The sequence below is a fragment of the Lepus europaeus genome, unplaced genomic scaffold (assembly GCF_033115175.1).
Source record: "Lepus europaeus isolate LE1 unplaced genomic scaffold, mLepTim1.pri SCAFFOLD_29, whole genome shotgun sequence".
Taxonomy (NCBI): domain Eukaryota; kingdom Metazoa; phylum Chordata; class Mammalia; order Lagomorpha; family Leporidae; genus Lepus; species Lepus europaeus.
In genome coordinates this window covers 9,959,333-9,967,650 of record NW_026909167.1, presented here as the reverse complement: position 1 = coordinate 9,967,650, position 8,318 = coordinate 9,959,333, and the positions used below count along the sequence as shown (strand labels likewise).

Below are 8,318 nucleotides of genomic sequence, written 5' to 3'. Positions count from 1 at the left end.
TGATGATCACAGAGTGAAACTAATTCAGCATCCTACAAGGACTAAATTTGAGGTCAAGCTTGAGCTACTTATCACTAATAGAAATGTCACTAATAGAAACAACCAGTGTTATCTGACCAAGTTTTACTAGATGGGAATGGCATCCCATATTTGTGCCAGTTTGTGTCCCAATCTCTCCACTCTTGATCCAGCCCCCTGTTATTGAACCTGGGAAAATAGCAGCAAAAGATGGCCCAAATGTGTGGGCCTCTACCCACACCACAGTGCCAGCCCTAATAAATCTTATTAAAAACCTAAAGGAGGAAAATGTAAAATGTATAAATTACAGTTATACATAGGTATAAATTTCTGAAAAGTACATAATTTCATCCTTTTCAACATCTAAAATTTATTTGTAAATTATATAATTAAAAGATAAAGAGACATTGATTCTTATGTCTCTTCAGCATAAGACATCAACTTTTCCAGGTTCTAGATGCACTTATTCACAGAGTTTCTTAGGTGTAATCAGTAATGTGGCTCAAATAAGTCTTACCCAGGGGATCCGAAATTTAAACAGGGTACTCAATACCATTTTAGAAAAGTTCCAAAATATGTATCAGAAGAAAAAAATAATTTATTTGGTACATCTCATTTTAATTATAGTATTACCTAAGTTTCCAATAGTCAGATGTACTCAAAAAAAATCCCACAGGTGGGAGAGATGGCCTAATACAGCAAGTAATTATTAAAATAAAAATTTTAAGCTACAACTTAACTAGGGAAAATAACAATCCACAGGTCCCAAACTAAAATAATTAAGATGACATAATAAAAGGAAACTCAATGTCTTCATGCATTAAAATTTATTACATTAGACTTAATTAACAAAAAGGTGATTATTCCAGCTCTTTCCCACTTGGCAGCCCAATTTTACCTGTTGAATCTGGAAAAAAGTAAATGCCATCTCATGGTAGATTACTAAAATCTTAATGCTATATGCAATCAATTATGTTCATCATACTTTATATCTAATATTAACATATTTGATGCCTCTTAATAGATAAATGACCCATCTTAACTACTACAAAAGTGGCAAATGTGTTTTGCTCAAAGCTTTTCCAACAGCCCCTTAGTCTAGTTTGCCTTCACTTTGAAAAGACACTTCTAGGGTATACATGAGCATCTCATTGACTTTGCCATCAAACACAATTTTTGCAAAGAATTTAACTGTACTCACCTTTTATCAGGAGCACAAGAATACATCACATTGATGACTTCCTCCCTGAATGAGACTATTTGACACACTTGCAAAGAACATACAACGCTAATACGTTTTAGTCCTTCCTGGGTTTTAGTGCAATGCATGCCTCATTTAAAAAATTAATTGTCATGGGTGCTACAAATCAGCCCAGCTTAAATGGCCCCCCTTCCAATGAAAAGTGCTAAAATTCAGTCAAATTAAATTCTGTAGGCACTATCATTAGTGCTCTCAGTGACTTCTTCACTTGTGGAGCTCATACACCTTCTAAATTCTTTGCATCATCTACGATATCCATTACTTCTCAAGGGCTGTGATGCAAGAAATAACCTCTCTTGGAACCTTGCTATGTGCCAGTAAAATTAAATTAGATGGCTATTAACTGTTCTATACTGGAAAAACAGTCACCTACACACCTTGAGCCTGTGATTCTACAAACCTTGATGTCTAGTAGGACTTTGGCCATGAATATATAACAGTAAAATGTGAGAATGGCTACTAAGGCCTCCTTAATAAATGATGGACCCAAACTTGGCATACTCCATTTGGCAAAGGGGATGGCTTCCAATGTCTACTGTCTATGTCCAGATGCCAGGGTACTGCAGGAGGTCACTATTCTAACAATAAAAAAGAAAAACCATTTAACTTCAGCTGGACACCATTCTGCTGACTGTTGATCTCATTCCTGTTAATCTGGATGCCTTCACTGGTGACAATCCAGAGACCCAAATTAGTCACAGCCATTATCTGCTAACAAAAGCTTAAACCAAGAGTTATGGATTTATCTCTGTTATAACACAATTCCTCAGAACCCATCTAGTCCAAACCTTGAGAGTTGAAAGCTGTTATACTTGGCCCACCCATAAATAGGATGTTAATTGTGCCAGATGGGCTCTATATCCTTGTACTGCAAGGATGATGTCACAGATATTGATGCTCCAAACTTATCCATCTCCCTGCTTATGTGTCTGGGAAAGTAGCAAAGGATTGCCCAAATGCTTGCGCCCCTGAACCCATGTGATATCTGGAAGAAGCTCCTATCTCATGAGATCAGCCTGGTCTAGCCCCAGTCATTGCAGCCATTTTGGAGGAGAACAAACCAGAAGGAAGATCAGTCTCTCCCTTTCTCACTCTAACACTGCCTTTCAAATATATAAATAAATCTTTTAAATGTAATAATTTCAATAGATTCTTCAGTGCTCAATCATGATGACTTTTACTATCTTAAGGACATTTTCATTTCTTTTTTAAAGATTTGTTTATTTGAAAGGCAGAGAGGGGGCTGGTGTGCTGCAGTATGCAAAGCTGCCATCTGTTATACTGGCATCCCATATAGGCACCAGTTCAAGTCACACTTGTTCCACTTCTGATTTAGCTTCATGCTAATGGCCTGATAGAGTGGAAGATGGCCCAAGTACTCGGGCTCCTGCCACCCCCATGGGTGACTCAAAAAAAGCTCCTGGTTTCAACCTGGCCCTACACTGGCCATTGGAGACACCAGGGGCATGAAACAGATGATGGAAGATCTCTCTATGTCTCTCTTTCTCTCTCTGTAACTGTGACTTTCAAATAAAGAAGTAAATAACTTTTAAAATGATTTTAGAAAGGGCAGAGAAACACACAGAAAGTGGGTGAAGAGAGAGAGGAAGAGAGGTCTTCAATATGTTGGTTTACTCTCTAAATGTCTGCAACAGCTGTGGCTGGACCAGGCTCTCACATCCCCTAATAAGTAGTAGATCTTGCACTTAGGTGAAAGGAACTGAAGAATTTGAGCCCCTACCTCATGTTTCCCAGAGATATTAAGCAGGAAACTAGTTTGGAAGTGAAACACTGAAGACTTAGATTAGCACTGCAATATAGAATGTAGGCATCACATGCAATGATCAACAAATTCGAAAACCTGGAAGAAATCAAGACACATGCTAGGTAAAAACATTGAGCCATGAAGACATATAGAAAACCTAAACAAACCAAAAACCAAGACAGATATTGAATCAGTAACAAAAGCCCTCCAAAGAAAAGCCCAAGACCAGAAAGCTTCACTGCTAAAGTCTACCAGACTTTTAAAAATAGAACTAATTCCAATTCTTCTTAAACTATTCAAAGCAATTGAAAGAGAAGAGTATTCCCAAACTCCTTCTATTTGGCCAGCGTCACCTTATTTTCTAAACCAGAAAATGATACAATAGAGAAAGAGAATTAAAGAACAATATCTCTGATAACCACAGATCCCAAAATTTTCAACAAAATACTAGCTAATAAAATCCAACAACAGATCATAAAGATAATTTACCTGGACCAAGTGGAATGTATCTAGGGTATGCAGGGATAGTTCAACATATGCAAATCAATAAATGTGATATGTGACACTAGCAAACTAAAGAATAAAAACCACATGATGATCAATAAATGAAGAGAAAGTATTTGATAAAAAGCAACCTTTCATTATAAAAACCTTAAGCAAGTTGGGAATAGAAGGAACATTCCTTATCACAATCAAGGCAATATATGACAAATCTTCAACCAACATCATATTGAATGGGAAATCGTGGAAGCATTTCCACTAAGATCTGAAACCAAAGTTGCTCTCCATCACTACTGCTGTTCAATACACTACTGACAGTTTTAGCCATGGCAATAATGCAAGAAAAAGAAATCAAAGGAAAACAAATTAGAAAGGAGAAAGCCTAATAACCTGTTTGCAGATATCATGATTCTAATTATTGGGAAACCAAAAGACTCCACCAAGAGATTATTGAAACTCACAAGAAAGTTTGGTAAAGTTGTAAAATATGAAATCAACACACAAAAATCAATAACCATTATATACACAAAAATGCCATAGCTGAAAAATAACTTATCAGATCAGTGCCATTCTCAATAACCATAAAATTTTTTATTACCTTGGAATAAATTTAGTCAAGGGTGTGAAAGATCTCTATAAGAAAAATTACAAAACATTAAAGAAAAAAAAGAAAACACAAAAAAAGGAAAAATCTTCGATGTTCATAAATTGGAAGAACTAATATCATCAAAATTCCCATTCTACCAATAAAAATTATTTTTAATTTTACTTTCACAATCATTTATTTATTTGAGAGGAAGTTATAGAGAGACAGAGAGAAAAAAAAATGATGCCTTCTAACTGTTGGTTAATTCTCCAAATAGCTGTAATGGCTGGTGCTGGGCTGATCTGAACCCATGAGCTAGGAGCTTCCTCCTCATCTCCTATGTGGATACAGGAGCCCAAGCACTTGGGCCATCTTCCACTGCCTTCCTAGGCCATAAGCAGAGAGCTGGATCAGAGTACCAGCTGGGACCCAAACTGGCATCCATATCAGATGCCAATGCCACAGAGACTCAAATTACTATTCCACAGTGCCAGCCCCTCAAAAGCAATTCACAGATTCAATGTGATCTCAATCAAAATACCAAGAACATTCGGAAGGAAGACCTTCTCTCATTCTCTCACTGTCTATAACTCTACCTGTCAAAATAAAAAAAAATAAAATAAAAAACTTTAAAAAATAAAAGAACATACAGCATCACCTGATGGTTCAGGAGCATGACAAGTAGGACCCTGTGGTGGCCTATTACTGAATAGTTGCTCAAGAAATGATCTGAGGGGTGTTTGTTGGCAGCCATTGTTTGATCATTATGTATTTCACCAAGGGGGTCATTTATATGCCATGCAAACTTGAATGAAGATTGATAATAAAACTCCTGAGTGTCATAAATTTTTATCAAAATTAACAGGTCAGTTAGGAGCTCTTAATAAAGAGTTGGGGGGTTGACACTGGTACAGCAGGTTAAAACCCTGGCCTACAGTGCTGGCATCCCATATGTGCTCCAGTTCAAGTCCCAGATGCTCCACTTCTGACTCAGCTCTCTGCTCTGGCCTGGGAAAGAAGTAGAAAGATGGCCCAAGACTTTGGGCCCCTGCACACATATGGGAGACCTGGAAGAATTTCCTGGCTCCTGGCTTCAGATCAGCACAGCTCTGGCCATTGCGGCCATTTGGGGAGTGGATGGCAGAGGCTGACTCTCTCTCTGTCTTTCTGTAATTCTGCCATAATAATAAATAAATAAATCTTAACAACAACTGTTAGACCAGACTTGGATGGGACTCAATTATCCCAATGAGAGACTTCAATGATGCAAAAGCAAAGAGGTTTATTGTTCTAGCTCAATCTAGGGTCCACTCCTCCAATCATCACAACGGTCATCTGATGAGGACCCATCCCATTTCCTTTGTGAGGTTTATATAGGGTTTTCAGAGACATTCTATACATTATAGCACCATTCAGCAAATCATCTCATGCTGTGAGAATTTAAAGAACATCTCTTAAAATTGATTAGTAAATCCAGTGGTGGGAATAGACCTAGTAAAGGTGGTTATATGGCTTTGGGGTTGATGCTTTTTAAAATGATTGGCTAAAGTGTAGGGTCCAAGCCATGAGGGTGTATATTCCAAACTGCAGGGTTTTGGGATGTTATCAATCACCTTAATGGCCTAAAAAGACACCTGGAAAAGACAGCTGGATAGCAGGTATTTCCCTGCTATCTGCTGATTGGCTGTTGCTAGGGGAGTTTATCACAAGGGGAGTTTATTTTTCTTCTTTTGGGAGATTTTGCCAAAGGGTTCAGGGTCTGGTCAGGCCTGAGTTACAAGATGGAGGCCTAGCCTAAAATAGCTGTGCCTTGATCCAGGCTCAGATTCTTCACAAAAACAACAAAAAGAAACAGTGGGGGTGATAATGAAGCTATTACCCAAGGAGTAGTTGGTTCTGCCCATTTGGGGAATTATTCTTGGAAAATGTTTATATATGCAGACAATGAACATTGTGCTGGAGATTTCACAAAAAACATGATCATGTTCTTCTATACTGCAAGTCTTTTAACAGATGTCATAACTGTGCTTGACATAACACTGATGAAAATGTGAAACACACAAAGTATGCAAGGTGGAAGGCAACATATATCCATAATTGCTTAAAGAATGAGGAGACTACTCAAGCAGGCCCTACTGCAATTGAGGAAGATACTGATGGTGAAGAAAATGAAGATGCTGTAGTAGCATCTCTGCCCATTCAACACACCTCTGCCATTATCATCTTCAGCATTTGACCCAGGCAGCATGCCATCAGACAGCTATAATTTAATACAGAGTCCTCTGGGTGCACATGCCCCAGCCAATACACCAGCAAAAGTGCCCCATAGCATGGGTGTAACAAAGAATACTATCCAACCTACTCTATAGACTATTCCAGCCATTGATCCTGCACTTTTCAGTATAGTTTCCCAAGGCCATATCCACCTCAAACCTGAGGACTTTGTGAGAGCTCAGAAATACTGCAAATATGCTAGCAGTGCTTTACAATATGAAGATGTAAACACTGCCATTCAGAATATACAGAAAGACCTCAAGTTACTGATGACTGACAGAGAATGAAGCCTTTGTACAACAAATCCATGTCTCTTTGGCATAAAGAATTAACTCCATTACTGTCTTCAGCCTATCAAGAGTACAGTTTCAAGAAAGACTTCAGTTGAGTTGAATATGACAATAAAATCTGTGTGTATCAGATTCCTTTTGAAGCATTCATCAGTAGCCTCAACCAGTTTTTATTGTCCATTTAATGGCTTTGGTAATTTATGGGTACAGAGGGCTGATGTTGGCAAGATCCTAAAAACACCCTTTGAACCCTGCTCCAGCAAATGAAAACACAGAAAATATATATTGGAAATAAGCTTTATTAATTTACATACATGAAGAGAATTTTTTAAAAGGCATACTATTTGGACAAACAGATCATATTACTTTGCTTTAAAATTCTAAATCTAATGAAAGATTCCAGAATTGTCTAGACTAGAGATTATCTTTTTGTTTTCCTTAAGGCTTATAAAACAAATACAAATGTCCTAAAGTGCTAGATTAACCTGAAAAAACTATGTTCAAAACACAATTTTTATTCATTAGAGTTTAACATTGACAGAAAGGAAAGTTATTCAGTAAAGAGGTAGAAATGCTTTCAGACTTAGTATTAATAATGTTGGTTTCCCAAATGCTTTTTCTTATCCATTAAGCTTAAGGTAAATTGGTATTTGCTGCATCAGCAGTCTGACTGCATGTCTTAGAGAATGAAAAATAGAGGCATGTAGAGATGCCTGAAGAGTTAGTGCTTTTAAGTTAAGATCCTTCTCAGCTGCTGAGGAGTTCATTCCATTGAGTGCATAACTATGAATGATTCAGAAGATTTATAAGACTTAAGATACTCAGTTGTTAAGTTTATGAATTTTGTGGTAAATTATGGACTTACTGTGTCACCCAAATTTGCTGTGTTAAAAAAATAAATACAAAGATTCTTTTTAAATAAAACTTAAAAAAAGTATAGGCTTGTATTGAACAAGATGTATCTAAACTTCATAAAATGCTGTTATTTTAATACAAAACATACATAAGCATATGTTTTAAACATAATTAATTGATTATAAAAGTTTGTGTTTCTACTCAAATACACTTGTGAAAAGAAATTACAATTTATCCACAAAATAATCTAGAATTTCCTAATAGTATCTAACTTAAATAATGAAGTAAAACATCCTAAAACATCTTTTGTTTGTGTGAATTTAATTACAGTACCTTAAATTAGTATTCTCCATCCCAAAGGTTATTAAAAGTTTTGAAAGGGAGATAAACTCCATGAGGTTGGTAGATTTTCTGTTCTAAATTCTTCATGTACTTCGGGCTGGTGATGTGGTGCAAAGGCTAATCCTCTGCCTGAGGTGCTGGCATCCTTTATGGGTGCCAGTTCTAGTCCCAGTTGCCCCTCTTCCAGTCCAGTTCTCTGCTATGGCCTGGAAAAGCAGTGGAAGATGGCCCAAGTGCTTGGGCCCCTGCACCTGCATGGGAGACCAGGAAGAAGCAGCTGGCTCCTGGCTTTAGATCTGTGCAGCTCTGGCCATTGCAGCCACCTGGGGAGTGAACCAATGGAAGGAAGACCTTTCTCTCTCTCTCTCTGTCTGTAATTCTACCTCTCAAATAAATAAATAAAATCTTAAAAAATATATTCTTTTT

General features: G+C 37.3%; 1 pseudogene; it reads left to right on the top strand.

The window, feature by feature from the left end:
- The first annotated feature begins 4,780 nt into the window (after positions 1 to 4,780).
- LOC133754849 (vacuolar protein sorting-associated protein VTA1 homolog) lies at positions 4,781 to 6,692 on the top strand (annotated as a pseudogene).
- The last annotated feature ends 1,626 nt before the right edge of the window (positions 6,693 to 8,318 follow it).